The sequence below is a fragment of the Mugil cephalus genome, chromosome 17 (assembly GCF_022458985.1).
Source record: "Mugil cephalus isolate CIBA_MC_2020 chromosome 17, CIBA_Mcephalus_1.1, whole genome shotgun sequence".
NCBI classification, from domain to species: Eukaryota; Metazoa; Chordata; class Actinopteri; order Mugiliformes; family Mugilidae; genus Mugil; species Mugil cephalus.
The window spans coordinates 5,213,774-5,239,365 of NC_061786.1; the positions used below are offsets into that span (position 1 = coordinate 5,213,774).

The window sequence follows — 25,592 nt, forward strand, 5'->3', positions numbered from 1 at the left end:
GGTGTCAAAGTCTGTGTCCCCACTAGTGACGGGAGGTCTGGCTCTTTTCAGCGATCTGTCTGAGCTAACGGCTCCCAAATGGCTCTTCACGTAGTGTCACTCAAGCCTTTGGTTGAGTGACACTTTGGTTTGTGTGTTTGGTAAGCAATTTTTCAGTCACTGTTTTCATTTTTTTTTATGCATTTTTCAGTGACTATGTTGTTTAGCGTTTCAATCAAATCTCTAAATGAACAACTGAACACAGAATCACAACAAACAAATCAAATAAATAAGGGTCAAAGTCTTAATATTATGACACATAAAGTCTGTAGTGCAGGTTGGCATTCAGAAAGACCAGATGCTGCAGCTTAGGTGTACAGTTTTCGCTTATTTCTTCTCTCTTTCTGGACACCCTGAGCCAACTCTTCAGTCAGATTTTGCTCTCCAAAGAATCGTCTCTTAGAGTCGACTCATTCGCAAACCACACACTAGTCCCCACCAACTGGCAGTGAAACGCACACGGGTTACACCCAAATCATCTTTACATTTGCACAAACATACATCTAGAGCCCTGACTGTGTTTTCAAGTGATTAGATTTGATTCCGGAGAGGGAACCCAATGGAAGTCATGTTGGTAAAGATAATTTGCCACTATCATGACACTTCAGCTTTGTTTATACCCGTTTAAGCGCCTGGTCTATACGGAGCCCAAGCATAGGGAGCTACGCCGGTGAAAGCATTTGTACAAGGTGTCTGCTGACATGAGTTCACAAGAAAATGCATTTTGGATCAACTACAGCCACTGTGTTGCTGCGATGCATAGTTATACAGTTCTGGGGAGGTGTACATTAGGTGATGCCATAGGCTAAGCAGGCATAAGTGATGTGCAATGATAAACCAAGATGTGTTGCTAAGCTACTGTTGAATTGGCACGCTTAGCCTTTTGGTTGATTCATCTCTTCAAGTGAAGAGTATTTTATTACTTTTAATTTCATCTCATTTCAAAAAGGAGAGATGCTGGTCCTCCTGAAGGTGTCCTGTGCCATTGAGCAAAAGTAGTTAGTGGGGGCCCTTGGGTCCTATGGGTTGAGGGGAGGGGCCTAAGATCATCCCACAGATACTTGATCAGTTTGGGATCTAGTGAATTAGTGAATTTGGAGGCCAGGTCAACACCTTGTGCTGTTTTTCATGTTGTTCCTAAACATTGTGTGTGTGTGTGTGTGTGTGTGTGTGTGTGTGTGTGTGTGTGTGTGTGTGTCAGGCTGCATCCTGCTGGGAATGACTGGTGCCATCGAGGAGTGTCATTTCTATGGAGTGGGGGTGACTGGCATAGTCAAGGTGCGTGGTACATGTCTAATTAACACACGAATCCACACGATTGCCAGGCCCATCTCAACAGTATTGTATGTAATGGTATCTAAATTGAAGAATAAAACTTTATTTTAAAAAAAGTGTAGCAGATAAATGAATTCATTCAGATGTTGATTTTACTATAATAGCTTAAACACTATGGTATCTCAGTGTTCTCAACGTTCACTATTCATGCTGGCAACCAGCAGCCAAACATCTGTCGCTGCATGTTTAAAGACAATATTTCCATATAACAAAAATGTAGTGGTTAATATTTCCACCCATGTTGCAGTATGTTATGTGTAAATTAAACAGTGATGTTGGCGTTGTTTCCTCACTTCACTTCACTTTCTCCGCATCAGCCAAGCGTGCCATCGCCCCGCCCTATGCCTCGGTTCTTTTAGTGGGTGAATTATTCAGCTGTGACTCAGTGACCCCATCTCTGTCTTGACGTGAAGTACAGTTGGAGGGCAAAATTGCTTTGGCAAAGTCACGTTGGACTAAAATCATCAGTGCTGTTGTGTTACAAATCTTGAACCAGCTGAAATCTCTGTGATTTTTGTGATGCACAAGTTAAATTCATTCAGATACACACTTGCGTACATCCTTCCAAGAGAACTTGAAAGGAAACAAAAGGAAATTTGAAAGGAAAAAAAATCATGAATAATGAAACACAAAAAGTGTAAATCTCGTCAGGGGTACTTGCACTTTTTCTCTGTATGAGTTTGTACACATTCCTTGCAGATGTGTGTAGTGGAAGACACAGTGAATTACACACAGTTAATTACTTGAACACTTGTAGACTGTATGACTTATTCTGTGGAGATGAACAACATCGCCCAAGGTGGCCTTTTGTGGCAGTTAATTGTTCCTATATTTTACAGCATTTTCAAGAAAAGTTCTTCAGAATGACACATTATCTATTAAGGCGCTCAAAAAGTATTCAGCAGCATAGACTGCTGCCTTGAGGCAGATTGTGTCCACAGATTCTGTGGACACCAAATTGCATCTGCAGTCTAATGGTGTGTTCGTGCTACGAGCAACTATCAAAAAAGAATCGGTCATCAAAAGAGACAATACAGCATCAAGAGACTTTGGAATTCACTGTAAACTCAGCATGTGAGACAAGGAAAAACCTTGACTTGAAGTGATTTGAAGTTGACTTGTACCACGTTGAACTAATCTCCACTCCAATGACATCACACTAACTTAGTAGTTAGAAACATAATCCAGCACATCATGCTTTTGAACTTTTACAGATATTACAGGGCCACTAGACTTTTAGACTGAAAAATAGGACTGTCTTTCATAGTTTTCCCCACAGCCACCATCACATTGAATAAACCTTAAATTATTTGTTTACCACTGCCAAAATTGCTATCCTTGTGCATTATACTGCACATTGCAATTTTAGAATTTCATTAGAAAGTCTTTTTTTGTTTTTTTTTTTTGTTTTTTTTTTTTTTTTTTTTTATTAGCTACTGCTAATAATTTAGATGTTTCCTCCTAAGCATGGCAATAAAGACTTCTCTGTTGAACATCCTCATCCACTTTTTGTGTTTGGGTGCATTCGGTCATGATTTATACTGCGTATAGTGACGTTAAAGACACACTCTGCTCATCACACCATTCAGCTCAAATGTGCAAAGTGGCTTTGACATTATACTTAAAAATGTATGAATGCCCCATGTAAAAATATATATATAAAAAAATGAGAGCATGAATCATGACTGAACTGGCACACACAAAAGAGACCCTCATTTCAGTCTCTTAAGTCTAATTTACATTCTGGTCAATGAAACGAATGATTAGTAAATGCTCAGGGTACGTCAAAATTGTAAGGAATAAAGTGCAATGCTGCCTTTATCACATAATGTTTCTTAGCAAGTCCAATTTTGAATATTTTATCCCATAATTTTGTCTTTGAAATCGTAACTCCTTTATTGCCCTCCTCTTGCAGGGTCTTTTGTATTTTCTGTCTGTGAAATAAGTAGAAGGGGAAGAATGAGATGTTTATTTGGGTAAAAAACAAAAAACAAAAAAAACATGCAAGGCAAAATCCAAGACTTTGCAAGATTTTGATTTTTTGTCTGATATTTTGTGAACAGTGTTAAGATTTTTAGTAACAAAATACTAAATATTAAGTCTAAATTGTCCCTTATGTTTATGATGCGTCATGTTTTTGTGTGCATTTCAAAACCACAGTGAGGCTTCAGACAATATAATGAATTTAATCTTGATAGTTCTGGGAGCTTCATATTAAACTCTTGTATGTTACATTTATAATCAATATATATTCTCTTTTTTACTATTGGGAAATCTCCATGGAGACTTATTCTAGCAATTCTTTTTCTTGTTTTGTGAAAAAAAACGTTATAAAAGTAGCTCACATTTGCATTACTCTAAATATATATAACTTTATCCCAAACTATCAGCCGATCAGTATGGCGAATTCTGAAGGCATGAAAATGTCATATAACTGTCTGTCATAGCTGTCTGGTAACGATGTACACGTACCTGCCCAACACCTGCCCCCTCAGGTGCTAATAGCTACAGTTTAAATGATATGATGTGAACCACGGCTGGATTACAAACTAAGCAAAGGAGGCAACTGCAAAGTTGTTGTTTTTTTTTTTTTAAATAGGCCGGAGCTTATCCCAGCTGTCATTGTGCAAGACGCGGGGTACACCCTGGGCAGGTTGCCAGCCTATTGCAGGGCTAACACAGAGACAAACAACCATTCGGATTCATATTCACACTCACACCTAGGGTCGATTTAGAATCACCAATTAACCTAACAAGCATGTCTTTGAAAACCGGAATACCTGGAAAAAACCCACGCGGAGAACATGAAAGGCCCGAGCTGGACTTGAACCTAGACCTTCTGGCTGGGAAGAATCAGCCGCTGTTCTGCCACCAATTATTATTATTATTATTATTATTATTATTATTATTATTATTATTTTGTACATCTGTACCACAGTACAGAGTACAGGATACTTGGGAAAATAGTGAAGCTTATATTTGTGTATTGGAAGTCAGTATTGGAAGGGCCCAACAGCAAAATATTGCCTTAAGTTAATTCAGCCATTACAAGAATTTAGCATTCCTGTCATGGCACGTAATGCTTTCTTAACTGTGACTTCAGTTTTGAATTAGATTAAGATACTGGGGGCAACTGCCACTCCTCTAGACTTTGTCCATGTGTGACAGTTTATTGCATCAGTTCTGGTGGCTGCTGTCTTCGCCAAAGGATTGTTAATGGATTTGTTTCTGCCCCCTGTCTTGAGGCATGTCTTGAATTACCACACACAGACACTAAGACATGTCTGGTCAGTGATGGTGGCCCCCTCTATTCAGGCACCACCTACGCACACAACATAACAGCATGCCTGCAGCAAGAAGAGATGCTAATCATGAATGAGGGGGCCATGAAATGGTGAGAGAATGGTGGGTGAAACGGGAGAGGGGCAGGAGGACAACATTGGCCATGTAGTTACATCACATAACTCTTAGAAGGCATGGTTTTAGAGACGGGAAATTTAGTGGTATGCTAGTCATTTGCACATGTGCAAAAACCAGGTAAGAAAACACAAGAGCTTAAATTTAAGTTAAACAGAATTATTAATCAAAACATTTGTCAACTATCCAGCACTTTAAACAGCCACAATTCCATTGATGCCGAAACCAGTGGAACCAATATTATCTGTAGCTTGCTAGCTACCTCTCTAGGACTAAAATGTTTTATGTAAAGAAATATTTTCTTTCCCTGTATATAGAAGCCAATGTCATTTTGACTAGCCAAGAAACAGTACAGAAATTGCTTACACAGGTAATACTGCATTAGAATTGCTGTATGCTTTTTTTTCACAACTGACTTGTTGTTCTTCATCCTGCTCCTGGTCCACTTTATATATGGTATGGGTTCTGCATGCTACCATATTACCAACTGTGGGGACTCCTTTTCCTCTATATTTTCTGTGATTCTTTATATCGCCAGCCGTTTCACAGGTGCCTCTTTTTTTTTACTCTGGCTCTTGTGATTCCTTGCTTCTTGGCCTACATTCAGGAAATTGGAAGCCATTTTGGTGGCTCCATAAAGCACAGGTGCATCATGGTTCCCTATCATGAGGTAACTGCCGGCAGGGAGGCGGTAGGAGGTCACAGTTGAATGTGCAACCCTGTGTCAGGTCTTCTGGCCCTTGAGCTAATGTGGTAGCTCCAAATGATGGCCAATAATTCTCTCAAGAAAAAAATCAGCTTAGTCCTGATTTTAACATTTTTTCACACTGTGAATTTGACAAGGCAGTGGCTACTGTGCAGCCACATTCCTCTTTTGTCAGCTATTAACATCATTCCTTGCTCATCAATTGCTTACAACTTGTCTCTAGAACTTAGTGAGGTTGATATTGATGTCCTTGTTCGGATGTACGTCATTTGCTTACTACATACAACTATGCTTGTATATCAGTATTGACAGCTCTTGGAGGGGGTAGCCTATCAAATATCGGACAGATGATTACAGTCCTTTAAGCTGCAAGTACCACGGCATCTCTCGACTCAGCTAATGAAGAAAGCTGGCTTTGTGGAAGCGGAATTCAGGTCATGCACGTTGTGCATGCATGCATTTTATCTAATACAAACCTAAGGCAAGCCTATACAGAGCACGGAAGCTAATCATCAAGATTGCACATAGATTATATATATAAACTGAATAGCAACAGCTCCTAAACGGCGAAGCAGACTGGTCACACACTTGGTGATCTTACAGTATGTTACAGACACTTTAATAATTCAAATTTTGCCCGAAGAAAAGAATTTCCTGCTGTGCTTGTGATGCATTCATTATAATTCCCTCTTCGCTTAAAAGTTAGAATTCATGTGAGAACCAAAATTAGCTGTGAGAAGGATATACTTTACTGTGCACCTGGCCCCATGAACAGTCTCACAGCTTAAAGCTAGCATGTGCACCAGCATGAACTGGATGTGAAACTGATTCATGAGCATGTCACCAACCTCGCCCCTGCTTACCTCCTCTCCATCATTCCCTGCTGTCACCAAGGCAACCTTATTAGCTGTTGCGATAATAAACATTTTTTTTCTTTTTCTTTTTTTTTTTAAACATGTATATACGATTAATGCGTTTGATAATTAGGCGGCTGATAAATGGACACATCACTACTGTGTGCCCCCTGTGTTTGTTTGTGCTTACTGTATGCAGGCATTAATATGTCACTTATAATAGGTGCAGTGATGTGACCATTCATCATCCCTATCATTATGAAAACACGCACTGTGTGCTGTGAGAGTATATGTCATCTATCAAATAATTGATGTTTAAAGCCAGAGAGCATGTGTGAATCCTTCATAGTACTCCCAAAAATGATGACTCATTTACTCCACAACACATACTTAAATTTATATGTACGGCACCAATGAAAAATCTATAAAAAGTTCATGAGAACAAATTCAAATGTATTAACAATGACTATAATTTAGTATGTATTTTGTATTCAATTTTAAAGTGATCTTACTCCAAATTTTCTCATTAATTACTGATTAATAATACATTTTTTGTGTGTTAAACCATATTTTAGAGTGACAAATTCTAGGGAAAAAACAAAAACATCAAACCACTAAAGGAAGTATCAAACCGATCAAGAGAGGTACACTCAGCTCCTACCTGGCAATGTGGTCCCTTATTCTATGCATGAACTGCTAACATGTTCTAAAGACAAGTTACAATTCTGTTGTTCTTTGAGTAAACTCAAAGTCCTGATTAGGTGATGGTCCTGTTATGTAATACAATACATTTAGCTACACACAGTGATATTTCATAAACCGTCGTCACGTAAATCATGCCCACAAACATGTAACCAAATGTAGGCAAATGGAAGTTGGTACTGATCACCCTCTCCACAGCAGGGTTGGAGTAGAATAAAGAGGAGAGATCTGAGCACACTTGCGTGCACGTATCTGTTTCAAACATGCGTCTCATGAACCACTTGAAAATGGTCTAGATGTTACTCCCAACTCCTCCTTTACAGAGGTGCATGTATCTGTTGTAAACACGTGGCCCGTGGAAGAATGTATACCATGAAAGGATTTAAGTTTTGTTGTGTAACCTCATGCCCTGGCCAGGGGTTGTTAGACATGCAACGTGGAGAAAACGAAAAACAACATTTGTATGGTCAATTTACACCTCGTTTTTAGTTCTGTCCTAATCCCAGGTGGACTGGCAGAACGACATGACTTTCTGCTTTCCCTAAGATTTGCTTTCAAGGACTCTGATGGCTATTGTTCTTTGAATGAGGCTCGGAAGTATAAATGTCACGCCCAATGTGGGGCTCGAACCCACGACCCTGAGATTAAGAGTCTCATGCTCTACCGACTGAGCTAACCGGGCCTGTTAAGTGTGTAAAAATGTCATTTTTTTCGAGCCTTGTTGTACCAAGCTCACGAAGGCCAGCCTCTCGTTGTTGGAAACACGTCACCTAATGTAGGCCAATGGATGTTGGTGCTAATCACCCTCTCCACAGCAGGGTTGGAGTAGAATGAAAAGGAGAGATCTGAGCACACTTACCTGGGTGTCCCCTGCCTCAAGGGGGAAGATGTGGTATTGCTGACGCGTACTTACCCAAGGTCTTGGTGTGAGGAAGTCAAGTAACCAGTTGCGCAGAGACATATCAAGTCCAGGAGGGTCCAGCTTGTGGATGAGCTGTTGAAGGATGTTTGCACTGAAAACTGAACTGTAGCCAATGAAGAGGATTTTTTCGATTTTCTGGTCTCCTTCTGAAGACAGGATCAATTGGCCAGCACTTTGTGACCATTCGAAGATGGTCTAGATGTTATTCCCAACTCCTGCTCTACAGGTGTGCATGTATCTGTTGTAAACACGTGGCCTGTGGAAGAATGTATAGCAAAAAAGGATTTAAGTTTTGTGTGTAACCTCATGCCCTGGCCAGGGGTTGTTAGACATGCAACGTGGAGAAAACGAAAAAACAACATTTGTATGGTCAATTTACACCTCGTTTTTAGTTCTGTCCTAATCCCAGGTGGACTGGCAGAATGACATGACTTTCTGCTTTCCCTAAGATTTGCTTTCAAGGACTCTGATGGCTATTGTTCTTTGAATGAGGCTCGGAAGTATAAATGTCACGCCCAATGTGGGGCTCGAACCCACGACCCTGAGATTAAGAGTCTCATGCTCTACCGACTGAGCTAACCGGGCCTGTTAAGTGTGTAAAAATGTCATTTTTTTCGAGCCTTGTTGTACCAAGCTCACGAAGGCCAGCCTCTCGTTGTTGGAAACACGTCACCTAATGTAGGCCAATGGATGTTGGTGCTAATCACCCTCTCCACAGCAGGGTTGGAGTAGAATGAAAAGGAGAGATCTGAGCACACTTACCTGGGTGTCCCCTGCCTCAAGGGGGAAGATGTGGTATTGCTGACGCGTACTTACCCAAGGTCTTGGTGTGAGGAAGTCAAGTAACCAGTTGCGCAGAGACATATCAAGTCCAGGAGGGTCCAGCTTGTGGATGAGCTGTTGAAGGATGTTTGCACTGAAAACTGAACTGTAGCCAATGAAGAGGATTTTTTCGATTTTCTGGTCTCCTTCTGAAGACAGGATCAATTGGCCAGCACTTTGTGACCATTCGAAGATGGTCTAGATGTTATTCCCAACTCCTGCTCTACAGGTGTGCATGTATCTGTTGTAAACACGTGGCCTGTGGAAGAATGTATAGCAAAAAAGGATTTAAGTTTTGTTGTGTAACCTCATGCCCTGGCCAGGGGTTGTTAGACATGCAACGTGGAGAAAACGAAAAACAACATTTGTATGGTCAATTTACACCTCGTTTTTAGTTCTGTCCTAATCCCAGGTGGACTGGCAGAATGACATGACTTTCTGCTTTCCCTAAGATTTGCTTTCAAGGACTCTGATGGCTATTGTTCTTTGAATGAGGCTCGGAAGTATAAATGTCACGCCCAATGTGGGGCTCGAACCCACGACCCTGAGATTAAGAGTCTCATGCTCTACCGACTGAGCTAACCGGGCCTGTTAAGTGTGCAAAAATGTCATTTTTTTCGAGCCTTGTTGTACCAAGCTCACAAAGGCCAGCCTCTTGTTGTTGGAAACATGTCACCTAATGTAGGCCAATGGATGTTGGTGCTAATCACCCTCTCCACAGCAGGGTTGGAGTAGAATGAAGAGGAGAGATCTGAGCACACTTACCTGGGTGTCCCCTGCCTCAAAGGGGAAGATATGGTATTGCTGACCCGTACTTACCCAAGGTCTTTGTGTGAGGAAGTCAAGTAACCAGTTGCGCAGAGACATATCAAGTCCAGGAGGGTCCAGCTTGTGGATTAGCTGTTGAAGAATGTTTGTACTGAAAACTGAACTGTAGCCAATGAAGAGGATTTTATCGATTTTCTGGTCTCCTTCTGAAGACAGGATCAATTGGCCAGCACTTTGTGACCATTCGAAGATGGTCTAGATGTTATTCCCAACTCCTGCTTTACAGGTGTGCATGTATCTGTTGTAAACACGTGGCCTGTGGAAGAATGTATAGCAAAAAAGGATTTAAGTTTTGTTGTGTAACCTCATGCTCTGGCCAGGGGTTGGTAGACATGCAACGTGGAGAAAACGAAAAACAACATTTGTATGGTCAATTTACACCTTGTTTTTAGTTCTGTCCTAATCCCAGGTGGACTGGCAGAACGACATGACTTTCTGCTTTCCCTAAAATTTGCTTTCAAGGACTCTGATGGCTATTGTTCTTTGAATGAGGCTCGGAAGTATAAATGTCACGCCCAATGTGGGGCTCGAACCCACGACCCTGAGATTAAGAGTCTCATGCTCTACCGACTGAGCTAACCGGGCCTGTTAAATGTGTAAAAATGTCATTTTTTTCGAGCCTTGTACCAAGCTCACGAAGGCCAGCCTCTCGTTGTTGGAAACATGTCACCTAATGTAGGCCAATGGATGTTGGTACTAATCACCCTCTCCACAGCAGGGTTGGAGTAGAATGAAGAGGAGAGATCTGAGCACACTTACCTGGGTGTCCCCTGCCTTAAAGGGGAAGATGTGGTATTGCTGACGCGTACTTACCCAAGGTCTTTGTGTGAGGAAGTCAAGTAACCACAGAGACGTATTAAGTCCAAGCTGGTCCAGTTTGTGGATTAGCTGTTGAAGGATGTTTGTACTGAAAACTGAACTGTAGCCAATGAAGAGGATTTTTTCGATTTTCTGGTCTCCTTCTGAAGACAGGATCAATTGGCCAGCACTTTGTGACCATTCGAAGATGGTCTAGATGTTATTCCCAACTCCTGCTTTACAGGTGTGCATGTATCTGTTGTAAACACGTGGCCTGTGGAAGAATGTATAGAAAAAAGGATTTAAGTTTTGTTGTGTAACCTCATGCCCTGGCCAGGGGTTGTTAGACATGCAACGTGGAGAAAACGAAAAACAACATTTGTATGGTCAATTTACACCTCGTTTTTAGTTCTGTCCTAATCCCAGGTGGACTGGCAGAATGATATGACTTTCTGCTTTCCCTAAGATTTGCTTTCAAGGACTCTGATGGCTATTGTTCTTTGAATGAGGCTCGGAAGTATAAATGTTACGCCCAATGTGGGGCTCGAACCCACGACCCTGAGATTAAGAGTCTCATGCTCTACCGACTGAGCTAACCGGGCCTGTTAAGTGTGTAAAAATGTCATTTTTTTCGAGCCTTGTACCAAGCTCACGAAGGCCAGCCTCTCGTTGTTGGAAACATGTCACCTAATGTAGGCCAATGGATGTTGGTGCTAATCACCCTCTCCACAGCAGGGTTGGAGTAGAATGAAGAGGAGAGATCTGAGCACACTTACCTGGGTGTCCCCTGCCTCAAAGGGGAAGATGTGGTATTGCTGACCCGTACTTACCCAAGGTCTTTGTGTGAGGAAGTCAAGTAACCACAGAGATGTATTAAGTCCAAGCTGGTCCAGATTGTGGATGAGCTGTTGAAGGATGTTTGTACTGAAAACTGAACTGTAGCCAATGAAGAGGATTTTTTTCGATTTTCTGGTCTCCTTCTGAAGACAGGATCAATTGGCCAGCACTTTGTGACCATTCGAAGATGGTCTAGATGTTATTCCCAACTCCTGCTTTACAGGTGTGCATGCATCTGTTGTAAACACGTGGCCTGTGGAAGAATGTATAGCAAAAAAGGATTTAAGTTTTGTTGTGTAACCTCATGCCCTGGCCAGGGTTGTTAGACATGCAACATGGAGAAAACGAAAAACAACATTTGTATGGTCAATTTACACCTCGTTTTTAGTTCTGTCCAAATCCCAGGTGGACTGGCAGAACGACGTGACTTTCTGCTTTCAAGGACTCTGATGGCTATTGTTCTTTGAATGAGGCTCGGAAGTATAAATGTCACGCCCAATGTGGGGCTCGAACCCACGACCCTGAGATTAAGAGTCTCATGCTCTACCGACTGAGCTAACCGGGCCTGTTAAGTGTGTAAAAATGTCATTTTTTTCGAGCCTTGTTGTACCAAGCTCACGAAGGCCAGCCTCTCGTTGTTGGAAACACGTCACCTAATGTAGGCCAATGGATGTTGGTGCTAATCACCCTCTCCACAGCAGGGTTGGAGTAGAATGAAGAGGAGAGATCTGAGCACACTTACCTGGGTGTCCCCTGCCTCAAGGGGGAAGATGTGGTATTGCTGACGCGTACTTACCCAAGGTCTTTGTGTGAGGAAGTCAAGTAACCAGTTGCGCAGAGACATATCAAGTCCAAAGCTGGGGAACAATAGTCTGGATAGGCGGGGGAAGAAGAAGGAAGAGGGGGAAGAAGGGGGAAGAAGGGAAAAGAAGGAAAAAGAAGGAAAAGAGAGGAAATTTTGAAAAAATGGAAGGAGCCTGCAGTTATTAGTGTCTCTACTGTCCATCACAAGTAAAATCACACATATTCTGGTCTATTAATTTGAGAAATCTAACCAAACATGACACTTAACTGCAGAAAAGCATAGGAGGCTCTTGACCCAAAGGTCGCTGGTTCGATTCCACCATTGGAACATCAGGCCTTTAACACAGACTACTACCAAGTGTTATCACATGTATCTAAATTTACTTTTATAGTCAATTTTTATATTTCTGAATGAAGTACTACAACAATATTATCGTTTTCTATGAGTGAGTTTGCGTTTTTGCAGAAAAAAATGAAGACAGTCACTGAAATGTAACAAATTTATTACAAATTTCACACACACACTCACAAACACGTGTGTTATAGTTAAAAAACAAAATAGAACAGCAGCAGATTAAGACTTTTTTCTTTTAAAACTATTTACATTACATACATATTGACAAAGAATGTCACACCATGTTTTTTCCATGAGAGAAGTCATGGTGTAAAAAGCGCGCAGGAGTGAGGACGTGATGGTATATGAGGGATGGCTCTGGTGGATCATACCACAGTTTCAGGTCTTTGAAAAGACGCTGGTCTTTCCACAGGGCTGCTGAAATGTATGGTCTTCAGCAGCTTTGTGGGCTGAAACAGGTACGATCCCCACATTTTTAGGCAATGACAAGGTGAGAGGAGCAGAGGGGGTTCCTGGGGAGACACAGGAGGAGGTGGCAGATAACACTTAATAAAAATAAAATAAAATAAAACACGGTAAGTTAAATACAAAGATATGATAACAATCTACTCAAGAGCAGCTCCTGTGTAGTAGAATATGTTCTTACAGCTGTAGCAGTGGAGGCAGAATTGAAGAAGCTTGATACAGGAACAGGAGAAGGAGGAAGAGACACAGGAGAAACAGTGTGTGTCCAGGTGGTGACACTTTTCTTTTCGTGGGGCTTGTGATGGGGCTGGATACATCAGAGGTCTGAGGGAATAAGGGCACAGTTCACATTATAGGATAAACATAGATGGTAATGAATGAATGAATCTATCATTATTGGCACAGCAGTCAATAAAACCAAATCAATTAAACATGGAATGAATGCATGAAAGCCCCACTATAGTTACTGCTACATGAAAACAATAACAGTGTACCAGTGTATTTATTAAATCAAAGTCTATCTATGTATCATTCTCTTTACTTTACATGAGTGAATGCTTCCCAGCCAAACTTAAGTTTGGCTTTAACATGGCACCATGAGAGCCACTAAACTGTGGCTTTGTAAACTGACAAAAAGAAAAAAATGACCTTAACTGGGACATTTTTTATAGTTGAGTATATTAATAATCTCATCTCATCTCATCTTCTGCATCACTTAATCCTGCACTAGGGTCGTGGGGGTTGCTGGAGCATATCTCAGCTGGCATCGGGCGAGAGGTGGGGTACAACCTGGACAGGTCTCTAGTCTATCACAGGGCTAACGCAGAGACAAACAACTATTCACACTCACACTCACACAGAGGTTAATTTAGAGTCACCAATCAGCCTAACGAGAATGTCTTTAGAGGTGGGAGGAAACCGGAGTTATATTAATAATAATTCTAATAATAATAATGTAAATATCAGCACAAGTAAATCCTCATTACTTACTGATGCCAAGGTTCACCACTAGCCGAGGAGACATCCTTTGGTGGTGGTGGTGGTGGTGAACCTGCAGGTAGAGTCCTGGCTGTAGCGTCTCACCAGGTGAAGGCCCTGGCTGCTGTTCCACTGTACATGAGGTTCCTGGATGCACTGAGACAGGGAGCGAAGTGGAAGGCTAGAGGTTCACGGACAAGATAAAAAAAAATTGTAATACAACAGAATTCAACACCAGCACCTCATAAGAGACTTCAGATACGTTCTTTACATGAAAACCACATTTACAGCTCTGTGCACCTCCAAACAGTGACATCTGTCCCCTCATCTGCATTGGGCATTTTTCAATCTCTATGTTTGACAGCGAATAAGGTGTTCCCTTTAAATATGTCATAGCTTTACATTTAATATGATACACATATCACTCTGTCCAGGTTTACCTTCAGACATAGATCATGCCACTTCTTCTGCCGAGGTGCTGGTCTGTTTCCTGCCTCAGAGGCCAAACACCTGATCTCCTCCTCCTCCTCTCCCACGGCCCTATGTTTTTTTTGTTTGGACCCATCTGCTATGAACAGGAAAATTATATTTATACCAATACAGCTAATATTTGCTCATGACACAAATATGAACAATGTGCACACTTTTGTAACTTACTAATACACAGATATTTGTGCACACTGTAGGTTCTTACTTGCATACAGTCACACAAACAAACAGCTAATTATAAACTAACAGCAGTAGCCTACATATTATATATTTATGACAACAGAAGTGAATACTAGCTTGTTATCTACTAGTAGCGTACCAGTAGCAGCGGTGCATGTTGAAGACTGTGGTTACAACAGAAGTGAATGTTAGCAGTAGACAGATTTACTGCCTAACGTTACTGTAGCTTATTAGTAACTGGTAACAGTGCACATTCAAGACTTTTGTGACAACAGAAGTGAAAACTATACAGATTTCATTCATAATGTTATGCTAAAAGTACATAAGAACATACTCTCATACTCTGACGTCATGCTGGCATACTGATAAGCAGCACGTTACAGTGATAGAGCGTTACTGTACGTTACCGGGAGTTACAGTAACTACGTCGCTGTTGGAGCACAACGGTCACGTTTGAACTACACATGCGATGCGACGTCAAAGTCGTTTTTTTTAATAGTTATTTCTCTCTTTAATATATTATTAATATCTGCCTAGCTACCCGCTAGTTTATTTAATACAACATTATAAAGGAGCGTGTTTACGTTTTGCGATGAATGAAAAGTTAACACCGAGCAAGTTAGACAGCTGACGGAATACAATGATATTAGCCACATATTTACCTTTTGTAGTTACAGGCAGCTGAAGGTTGGACGTCTTTCCAATCATTCGAGGCGGTAAATTTGAAATGACAGTAGAGGTCTTCTGCGGCTGCGTGAAGGCCGGACGGTTGAATTTTGGAGAAGCGCCGTCGTGATTGGCCGTCGGAAAGATGGAAATGTCGGACCGCGATTGGTCCGGCTCGCAATTTTGGACAATGGCCACGGGGATTGGCCGAGAGCAAAGATGGAGACGGCGGGCGGTGATTGGTCTGCCCCGGCAATTTTGGACAATGGCTACAGCGATTGGCCGAAGCAAAGATGGAGAAAGATGGACACGGAGCGACGTGATTGGAGGGGAAGATACAGACTTTCGCCCTCCCGCTACCGCTAACCGGGCCTGTTAAGTGTGTAAAAATGTCATTTTTTTCGAGCCTTGTACCAAGCTCACGAAGGCCAGCCTCTCGTTGTTGGAAACATGTCACCTAATGTAGGCCAATGGATGTTGGTGCTAATCACCCTCTCCACAGCAGGGTTGGAGTAGAATGAAGAGGAGAGATCTGAGCACACTTACCTGGGTGTCCCCTGCCTCAAAGGGGAAGATGTGGTATTGCTGACCCGTACTTACCCAAGGTCTTTGTGTGAGGAAGTCAAGTAACCACAGAGATGTATTAAGTCCAAGCTGGTCCAGTTTGTGGATGAGCTGTTGAAGGATGTTTGTACTGAAAACTGAACTGTAGCCAATGAAGAGGATTTTTTTCGATTTTCTGGTCTCCTTCTGAAGACAGGATCAATTGGCCAGCACTTTGTGACCATTCGAAGATGGTCTAGATGTTATTCCCAACTCCTGCTTTACAGGTGTGCATGCATCTGTTGTAAACACGTGGCCTGTGGAAGAATGTATAGCAAAAAAGGATTTAAGTTTTGTTGTGTAACCTCATGCCCTGGCCAGGGGTTGTTAGACATGCAACGTGGAGAAAACGAAAAACAACATTTGTATGGTCAATTTACACCTCGTTTTTAGTTCTGTCCTAATCCCAGGTGGACTGGCAGAACGACATGACTTTCTGCTTTCAAGGACTCTGATGGCTATTGTTCTTTGAATGAGGCTCGGAAGTATAAATGTCACGCCCAATGTGGGGCTCGAACCCACGACCCTGAGATTAAGAGTCTCATGCTCTACCGACTGAGCTAACCGGGCCTGTTAAGTGTGTAAAAATGTCATTTTTTTCGAGCCTTGTTGTACCAAGCTCACGAAGGCCAGCCTCTCGTTGTTGGAAACACGTCACCTAATGTAGGCCAATGGATGTTGGTGCTAATCACCCTCTCCACAGCAGGGTTGGAGTAGAATGAAGAGGAGAGATCTGAGCACACTTACCTGGGTGTCCCCTGCCTCAAGGGGAAGATGTGGTATTGCTGACGCGTACTTACCCAAGGTCTTTGTGTGAGGAAGTCAAGTAACCAGTTGCGCAGAGACATATCAAGTCCAGGAGGGTCCAGCTTGTGGATGAGCTGTTGAAGGATGTTTGTACTGAAAACTGAACTGTAGCCAATGAAGAGGATTTTTTCGATTTTCTGGTCTCCTTCTGAAGACAGGATCAATTGGCCAGCACTTTGTGACCATTCGAAGATGGTCTAGATGTTATTCCCAACTCCTGCTTTACAGGTGTGCATGTATCTATTGTAAACACGTGGCCTGTGGAAGAATGTATAGCAAAAAAGGATTTAAGTTTTGTTGTGTAACCTCATGCCCTGGCCAGGGGTTGTTAGACATGCAACGTGGAGAAAACGAAAAACAACATTTGTATGGTCAATTTACACCTCGTTTTTAGTTCTGTCCTAATCCCAGGTGGACTGGCAGAACGACATGACTTTCTGCTTTCAAGGACTCTGATGGCTATTGTTCTTTGAATGAGGCTCGGAAGTATAAATGTCACGCCCAATTTGTGGCTCGAACCCACGACCCTGAGATTAAGAGTCTCATGCTCTACCGACTGAGCTAACCGGGCCTGTTAAGTGTGTAAAAATGTCATTTTTTTCGAGCCTTGTTGTACCAAGCTCACGAAGGCCAGCCTCTCGTTGTTGGAAACACGTCACCTAATGTAGGCCAATGGATGTTGGTGCTAATCACCCTCTCCACAGCAGGGTTGGAGTAGAATGAAGAGGAGAGATCTGAGCACACTTACCTGGGTGTCCCCTGCCTCAAGGGGGAAGATGTGGTATTGCTGACGCGTACTTACCCAAGGTCTTGGTGTGAGGAAGTCAAGTAACCAGTTGCGCAGAGACATATCAAGTCCAGGAGGGTCCAGCTTGTGGATGAGCTGTTGAAGGATGTTTGTACTGAAAACTGAACTGTAGCCAATGAAGAGGATTTTTTTCGATTTTCTGGTCTCCTTCTGAAGACAGGATCAATTGGCCAGCACTTTGTGACCATTCGAAGATGGTCTAGATGTTATTCCCAACTCCTGCTTTACAGGTGTGCATGTATCTGTTGTAAACACGTGGCCTGTGGAAGAATGTATAGCAAAAAAGGATTTAACCTCATGCCCTGGCCAGGGGTTGTTAGACATGCAACGTGGAGAAAACGAAAAACAACATTTGTATGGTCAATTTACACCTCGTTTTTAGTTCTGTCCTAATCCCAGGTGGACTGGCAGAACGACATGACTTTCTGCTTTCAAGGACTCTGATGGCTATTGTTCTTTGAATGAGGCTCAGAAGTATAAATGTCACGCCCAATGTGGGGCTCGAACCCACGACCCTGAGATTAAGAGTCTCATGCTCTACCGACTGAGCTAACCGGGCCTGTTAAGTGTGTAAAAATGTCATTTTTTTCGAGCCTTGTTGTACCAAGCTCACGAAGGCCAGCCTCTCGTTGTTGGAAACACGTCACCTAATGTAGGCCAATGGATGTTGGTGCTAATCACCCTCTCCACAGCAGGGTTGGAGTAGAATGAAGAGGAGAGATCTGAGCACACTTACCTGGGTGTCCCCTGCCTCAAGGGGGAAGATGTGGTATTGCTGACGCGTACTTACCCAAGGTCTTTGTGTGAGGAAGTCAAGTAACCAGTTGCGCAGAGACATATCAAGTCCAGGAGGGTCCAGCTTGTGGATGAGCTGTTGAAGGATGTTTGTACTGAAAACTGAACTGTAGCCAATGAAGAGGATTTTTTCGATTTTCTGGTCTCCTTCTGAAGACAGGATCAATTGGCCAGCACTTTGTGACCATTCGAAGATGGTCTAGATGTTATTCCCAACTCCTGCTTTACAGGTGTGCATGTATCTGTTGTAAACACGTGGCCTGTGGAAGAATGTATAGCAAAAAAGGATTTAACCTCATGCCCTGGCCAGGGGTTGTTAGACATGCAACGTGGAGAAAACGAAAAACAACATTTGTATGGTCAATTTACACCTCGTTTTTAGTTCTGTCCTAATCCCAGGTGGACTGGCAGAATGATATGACTTTCTGCTTTCCCTAAGATTTGCTTTCAAGGACTCTGATGGCTATTGTTCTTTGAATGAGGCTCGGAAGTATAAATGTCACGCCCAATGTGGGGCTCGAACCCACGACCCTGAGATTAAGAGTCTCATGCTCTACCGACTGAGCTAACCGGGCCTGTTAAGTGTGTAAAAATGTCATTTTTTTCGAGCCTTGTACCAAGCTCACGAAGGCCAGCCTCTCGTTGTTGGAAACATGTCACCTAATGTAGGCCAATGGATGTTGGTGCTAATCACCCTCTCCACAGCAGGGTTGGAGTAGAATGAAGAGGAGAGATCTGAGCACACTTACCTGGGTGTCCCCTGCCTCAAAGGGGAAGAAGTGGTATTGCTGACCCGTACTTACCCAAGGTCTTTGTGTGAGGAAGTCAAGTAACCACAGAGATGTATTAAGTCCAAGCTGGTCCAGTTTGTGGATGAGCTGTTGAAGGATGTTTGTACTGAAAACTGAACTGTAGCCAATGAAGAGGATTTTTTCGATTTTCTGGTCTCCTTCTGAAGACAGGATCAATTGGCCAGCACTTTGTGACCATTCGAAGATGGTCTAGATGTTATTCCCAACTCCTGCTTTACAGGTGTGCATGCATCTGTTGTAAACACGTGGCCTGTGGAAGAATGTATAGCAAAAAAGGATTTAAGTTTTGTTGTGTAACCTCATGCCCTGGCCAGGGGTTGTTAGACATGCAACATGGAGAAAACGAAAAACAACATTTGTATGGTCAATTTACACCTCGTTTTTAGTTCTGTCCAAATCCCAGGTGGACTGGCAGAACGACATGACTTTCTGCTTTCAAGGACTCTGATGGCTATTGTTCTTTGAATGAGGCTCGGAAGTATAAATGTCACGCCCAATGTGGGGCTCGAACCCACGACCCTGAGATTAAGAGTCTCATGCTCTACCGACTGAGCTAACCGGGCCTGTTAAGTGTGTAAAAATGTCATTTTTTTCGAGCCTTGTTGTACCAAGCTCACGAAGGCCAGCCTCTCGTCGTTGGAAACACGTCACCTAATATAGGCCAATGGATGTTGGTGCTAATCACCCTCTCCACAGCAGGGTTGGGGTAGAATGAAGAGGAGAGATCTGAGCACACTTACCTGGGTGTCCCCTGCCTCAAGGGGGAAGATGTGGTATTGCTGACGCGTACTTACCCAAGGTCTTTGTGTGAGGAAGTCAAATAACCAGTTGCGCAGAGACATATCAAGTCCAGGAGGGTCCAGCTTGTGGATGAGCTGTTGAAGGATGTTTGTACTGAAAACTGAACTGTAGCCAATGAAGAGGATTTTTTCGATTTTCTGGTCTCCTTCTGAAGACAGGATCAATTGGCCAGCACTTTGTGACCATTCGAAGATGGTCTAGATGTTATTCCCAACTCCTGCTTTACAGGTGTGCATGTATCTGTTGTAAACACGTGGCCTGTGGAAGAATGTATAGCAAAAAAGGATTTAACCTCATGCCCTGGCCAGGGGTTGTTAGACATGCAACGTGGAGAAAACGAAAAACAACATTTGTATGGTCAATTTACACCTCGTTTTTAGTTCTGTCCTAATCCCAGGTGGACTGGCAGAATGATATGACTTTCTGCTTTCCCTAAGATTTGCTTTCAAGGACTCTGATGGCTATTGTTCTTTGAATGAGGCTCGGAAGTATAAATGTCACGCCCAATGTGGGGCTCGAACCCACGACCCTGAGATTAAGAGTCTCATGCTCTACCGACTGAGCTAACCGGGCCTGTTAAATGTGTAAAATTGTCATTTTTTTCGAGCCTTGTACCAAGCTCACGAAGGCCAGCCTCTCGTTGTTGGAAACATGTCACCTAATATAGGCCAATGGATGTTGGTGCTAATCACCCTCTCCACAGCAGGGTTGGAGTAGAATGAAGAGGAGAGATCTGAGCACACTTACCTGGGTGTCCCCTGCCTTAAAGGGGAAGATGTGGTATTGCTGACCCGTACTTACCCAAGGTCTTTGTGTGAGGAAGTCAAGTAACCACAGAGACGTATTAAGTCCAAGCTGGTCCAGTTTGTGGATGAGCTGTTGAAGGATGTTTGTACTGAAAACTGAACTGTAGCCAATGAAGAGGATTTTTTCGATTTTCTGGTCTCCTTCTGAAGACAGGATCAATTGGCCAGCACTTTGTGACCATTCGAAGATGGTCTAGATGTTATTCCCAACTCCTGCTTTACAGGTGTGCATGTATCTATTGTAAACACATGGCCTGTGGAAGAATGTATAGCAAAAAAGGATTTAAGTTTTGTTGTGTAACCTCATGCCCTGGCCAGGGGTTGTTAGACATGCAACGTGGAGAAAACGAAAAACAACATTTGTATGGTCAATTTACACCTCGTTTTTAGTTCTGTCCAAATCCCAGGTGGACTGGCAGAACGACATGACTTTCTGCTTTCAAGGACTCTGATGGCTATTGTTCTTTGAATGAGGCTCGGAAGTATAAATGTCACGCCCAATGTGGGCCTCGAATCCACGACCCTGAGATTAAGAGTCTCATGCTCTACCGACTGAGCTAACCGGGCCTGTTAAATGTGTAAAAATGTCATTTTTTTCGAGCCTTGTACCAAGCTCACGAAGGCCAGCCTCTCGTTGTTGGAAACACGTCACCTAATGTAGGCCAATGGATGTTGGTACTAATCACCCTCTCCACAGCAGGGTTGGAGTAGAATGAAGAGGAGAGATCTGACCACACTTACCTGGGTGTCCCCTGCCTTAAAGGGGAAGATGTGGTATTGCTGACCCGTACTTACCCAAGGTCTTTGTGTGAGGAAGTCAAGTAACCACAGAGATGTATTAAGTCCAAGCTGGTCCAGTTTGTGGATGAGCTGTTGAAGGATGTTTGTACTGAAAACTGAACTGTAGCCAATGAAGAGGATTTTTTCGATTTTCTGGTCTCCTTCTGAAGACAGGATCAATTGGCCAGCACTTTGTGACCATTCGAAGATGGTCTAGATGTTATTCCCAACTCCTGCTTTACAGGTGTGCATGTATCTGTTGTAAACACGTGGCCTGTGGAAGAATGTATAACAAAAAGGATTTAAGTTTTTGTGTAACCTCATGCCCTGGCCAGGGGTTGTTAGACATGCAACGTGGAGAAAACGAAAAACAACATTTGTATGGTCAATTTACACCTCGTTTTTAGTTCTGTCCTAATCCCAGGTGGACTGGCAGAACGACATGACTTTCTGCTTTCCCTAAGATTTGCTTTCAAGGACTCTGATGGCTATTGTTCTTTGAATGAGGCTCGGAAGTATAAATGTCACGCCCAATGTGGGGCTCGAACCCACGACCCTGAGATTAAGAGTCTCATGCTCTACCGACTGAGCTAACCGGGCCTGTTAAGTGTGCAAAAATGTCATTTTTTTCGAGCCTTGTTGTACCAAGCTTACAAAGGCCAGCCTCTCGTTGTTGGAAACATGTCACCTAATGTAGGCCAATGGATGTTGGTGCTAATCACCCTCTCCACAGCAGGGTTGGAGTAGAATGAAGAGGAGAGATCTGAGCACACTTACCTGGGTGTCCCCTGCCTTAAAGCGGAAGATGTGGTATTGCTGACCCGTACTTACCCAAGGTCTTTGTGTGAGGAAGTCAAGTAACCAGTTGCGCAGAGACATATCAAGTCCAGGAGGGTCCAGCTTGTGGATTAGCTGTTGAAGGATGTTTGTACTGAAAACTGAACTGTAGCCAATCAAGAGGATTTTTTCGATTTTCTGGTCTCCTTCTGAAGACAGGATCAATTGGCCAGCACTTTGTGACCATTCGAAGATGGTCTAGATGTTATTCCCAACTCCTGCTTTACAGGTGTGCATGTATCTGTTGTAAACACGTGGCCTGTGGAAGAATGTATAACAAAAAAGGATTTAAGTTTTGTTGTGTAACCTCATGCCCTGGCCAGGGGTTGTTAGACATGCAACGTGGAGAAAACGAAAAACAACATTTGTATGGTCAATTTACACCTCGTTTTTAGTTCTGTCCTAATCCCAGGTGGACTGGCAGAACGACATGACTTTCTGCTTTCCCTAAGATTTGCTTTCAAGGACTCTGATGGCTATTGTTCTTTGAATGAGGCTCGGAAGTATAAATGTCACGCCCAATGTGGGGCTCGAACCCACGACCCTGAGATTAAGAGTCTCATGCTCTACCGACTGAGCTAACCGGGCCTGTTAAGTGTGTAAAAATGTCATTTTTTTCGAGCCTTGTTGTACCAAGCTCACGAAGGCCAGCCTCTCGTTGTTGGAAACACGTCACCTAATGTAGGCCAATGGATGTTGGTGCTAATCACCCTCTCCACAGCAGGGTTGGGGTAGAATGAAGAGGAGAGATCTGAGCACACTTACCTGGGTGTCCCCTGCCTCAAGGGGGAAGATGTGGTATTGCTGACGCGTACTTACCCAAGGTCTTTGTGTGAGGAAGTCAAGTAACCAGTTGCGCAGAGACATATCAAGTCCAGGAGGGTCCAGCTTGTGGATGAGCTGTTGAAGGATGTTTGTACTGAAAACTGAACTGTAGCCAATGAAGAGGATTTTTTCGATTTTCTGGTCTCCTTCTGAAGACAGGATCAATTGGCCAGCACTTTGTGACCATTCGAAGATGGTCTAGATGTTATTCCCAACTCCTGCTTTACAGGTGTGCATGTATCTGTTGTAAACACGTGGCCTGTGGAAGAATGTATAGCAAAAAAGGATTTAACCTCATGCCCTGGCCAGGGGTTGTTAGACATGCAACGTGGAGAAAACGAAAAACAACATTTGTATGGTCAATTTACACCTCGTTTTTAGTTCTGTCCAAATCCCAGGTGGACTGGCAGAACGACATGACTTTCTGCTTTCAAGGACTCTGATGGCTATTGTTCTTTGAATGAGGCTCGGAAGTATAAATGTCACGCCCAATTTGTGGCTCGAACCCACGACCCTGAGATTAAGAGTCTCATGCTCTACCGACTGAGCTAACCGGGCCTGTTAAGTGTGTAAAAATGTCATTTTTTTCGAGCCTTGTTGTACCAAGCTCACGAAGGCCAGCCTCTCGTTGTTGGAAACACATCACCTAATGTAGGCCAATGGATGTTGGTGCTAATCACCCTCTCCACAGCAGGGTTGGAGTAGAATGAAGAGGAGAGATCTGAGCACACTTACCTGGGTGTCCCCTGCCTTAAGGGGGAAGATGTGGTATTGCTGACGCGTACTTACCCAAGGTCTTTGTGTGAGGAAGTCAAGTAACCAGTTGCGCAGAGACATATCAAGTCCAGGAGGGTCCAGCTTGTGGATGAGCTGTTGAAGGATGTTTGTACTGCAAACTGAACTGTAGCCAATGAAGAGGATTTTTTCGATTTTCTGGTCGCCTTCTGAAGACAGGATCAATTGGCCAACACTTTGTGACCACTTGAAGATGGTGTATATATTCTTTCCAGCTCCCGTTTTTTGCACTTACATGGGTCCCCCCTTTGTCCCAGCCGCTGGTGGGAGTTGTAGATGTCCTGAAGGGAAGGGACAGAGTCACCTTGTCAGCTTTTCCTGATGTAAGTCCCTCCAGCCCTCAGCTGGAGGACGTGTTGCAGGCGCTGTACCATACACTGATGCAGGTCGTCAGGAAGTTGACAATGGTGCCTCCATCGGAGGTGCACATGAAGGGGGTTAGGGCTCTCTTTTTTCCTGTGGCTTTTACAAAGGAAGTACAGATGCTGTTAAGCTTCCAGGACAACTACATAACAAAAAATAACTTAATTATGTTCGGGTGTTTGGAGACACGATTGAATGGCCAGCCCTTTCTTGCCTTGAGGCTTACTTTTACCCTTGTCGATCAAACAGTTATTCCCTAATCTCACTAATCCGAACTCTAACCCTTCCTTTGGGCAGAAAAACCTCGTAATGTGGCTTTGACATATGTAGAATAGAAAACATAGCTTGTTGGCATGCTAGACAAAATAATTTCAGTTTTCTCCTCTTTGGCCTATTTTATGTTCAAAACAGTCAGCAGGAGTTAACTTCCATCTACAATTATCTCATAAACAGCCTTTTGCCCATTGCTTGTTACAAAAATATATTCAAATGAAAGTGAACATGAGAACAATAATTATTGTGGTTTTCATTTCAGGACTAAAGGCAATAAAGGAACAAAATTGCAAAGGGTGCATAGATATTTGATTTCATTTTATATATACGCCTGATGCTTTACACAGGTGATCTCTGCTAAATAAGAGAAACCTGATTTTATCCACAGTATGTGTTCCCAATCCATTTCCTGCCAGTCTTCCTCTCAGCCTTCCTCTCTATCCTTTACACAAACACATGCACATACACACAGACAGAAACACTTGCAGAAACATTCTCCTCCGCCTCCACAGAAACATTATACACCTCCAGACAGCAATTATCATGCAGCAGATGTTGGCTTGAGAGGAAAACAGCTGATGCACACATGCATGTTCACGCACCCATACACAATAAAATACAGCAAATTCAGAATAAAAGGAGATCAGCTTTTGCTCAGCTCAACTCACTGTAATGAATGGGGATCTGTGATAGAATTTGCATGTTCTGATGTTCCCTCTGTCACATTTTTAAACATCTCAACCCCTCCAAAGGATGTCCTTGACCTGCAGGGCTGAGATGTTCAGCTTTAAAATATAAGGTCTCCTTTTTGCAATATGCTGCAGGATGAAAGTCCTCTCAAACATGTGACACTTTATAGGGATAAAATCTCATTATGTAGCACTGCGGGGTGTTGTCATCACCCACCTTCACTGCTGTAAGATGAAAGCTAGTCATATTTTAATGATAGGGATACCATCGTGTAATTGCATCATAATGATGTGTATCATGGTAATATGAAATGCACATACATTTGACATTTATTTTGAAGATGCTGAAATATATTTTTCAGACACTTAGCATGAACCATGTGGCCTGGATATACAGTTGT

The 25,592-nt window shown here is 42.9% G+C and overlaps 16 non-coding genes across 16 annotated transcripts; all 16 read right to left on the minus strand.

Annotated features, from left to right (window-relative positions):
* Positions 1-7,662: 7,662 nt before the first annotated feature.
* trnak-cuu lies at positions 7,663-7,735 on the minus strand. The gene has a single exon. It is a non-coding gene; the product is annotated as a tRNA-Lys (tRNA).
* Positions 7,736-8,487: 752 nt separating this feature from the next.
* Positions 8,488-8,560, minus strand: trnak-cuu. The gene has a single exon. It is a non-coding gene; the product is annotated as a tRNA-Lys (tRNA).
* A 752-nt stretch (positions 8,561-9,312) lies between these two features.
* trnak-cuu lies at positions 9,313-9,385 on the minus strand. Its single transcript has one exon. It is a non-coding gene; the product is annotated as a tRNA-Lys (tRNA).
* A 752-nt stretch (positions 9,386-10,137) lies between these two features.
* On the minus strand, positions 10,138-10,210 carry trnak-cuu. Its single transcript has one exon. It is a non-coding gene; the product is annotated as a tRNA-Lys (tRNA).
* Positions 10,211-10,952: 742 nt separating this feature from the next.
* On the minus strand, positions 10,953-11,025 carry trnak-cuu. Its single transcript has one exon. It is a non-coding gene; the product is annotated as a tRNA-Lys (tRNA).
* A 727-nt stretch (positions 11,026-11,752) lies between these two features.
* On the minus strand, positions 11,753-11,825 carry trnak-cuu. The gene has a single exon. It is a non-coding gene; the product is annotated as a tRNA-Lys (tRNA).
* Positions 11,826-16,297: 4,472 nt separating this feature from the next.
* On the minus strand, positions 16,298-16,370 carry trnak-cuu. The gene has a single exon. It is a non-coding gene; the product is annotated as a tRNA-Lys (tRNA).
* Positions 16,371-17,105: 735 nt separating this feature from the next.
* On the minus strand, positions 17,106-17,178 carry trnak-cuu. Its single transcript has one exon. It is a non-coding gene; the product is annotated as a tRNA-Lys (tRNA).
* A 723-nt stretch (positions 17,179-17,901) lies between these two features.
* trnak-cuu lies at positions 17,902-17,974 on the minus strand. The gene has a single exon. It is a non-coding gene; the product is annotated as a tRNA-Lys (tRNA).
* A 738-nt stretch (positions 17,975-18,712) lies between these two features.
* trnak-cuu lies at positions 18,713-18,785 on the minus strand. The gene has a single exon. It is a non-coding gene; the product is annotated as a tRNA-Lys (tRNA).
* Positions 18,786-19,512: 727 nt separating this feature from the next.
* trnak-cuu lies at positions 19,513-19,585 on the minus strand. Its single transcript has one exon. It is a non-coding gene; the product is annotated as a tRNA-Lys (tRNA).
* A 738-nt stretch (positions 19,586-20,323) lies between these two features.
* trnak-cuu lies at positions 20,324-20,396 on the minus strand. The gene has a single exon. It is a non-coding gene; the product is annotated as a tRNA-Lys (tRNA).
* Positions 20,397-21,123: 727 nt separating this feature from the next.
* On the minus strand, positions 21,124-21,196 carry trnak-cuu. The gene has a single exon. It is a non-coding gene; the product is annotated as a tRNA-Lys (tRNA).
* A 740-nt stretch (positions 21,197-21,936) lies between these two features.
* trnak-cuu lies at positions 21,937-22,009 on the minus strand. Its single transcript has one exon. It is a non-coding gene; the product is annotated as a tRNA-Lys (tRNA).
* Positions 22,010-22,761: 752 nt separating this feature from the next.
* Positions 22,762-22,834, minus strand: trnak-cuu. Its single transcript has one exon. It is a non-coding gene; the product is annotated as a tRNA-Lys (tRNA).
* A 722-nt stretch (positions 22,835-23,556) lies between these two features.
* trnak-cuu lies at positions 23,557-23,629 on the minus strand. Its single transcript has one exon. It is a non-coding gene; the product is annotated as a tRNA-Lys (tRNA).
* Positions 23,630-25,592: the final 1,963 nt, after the last annotated feature.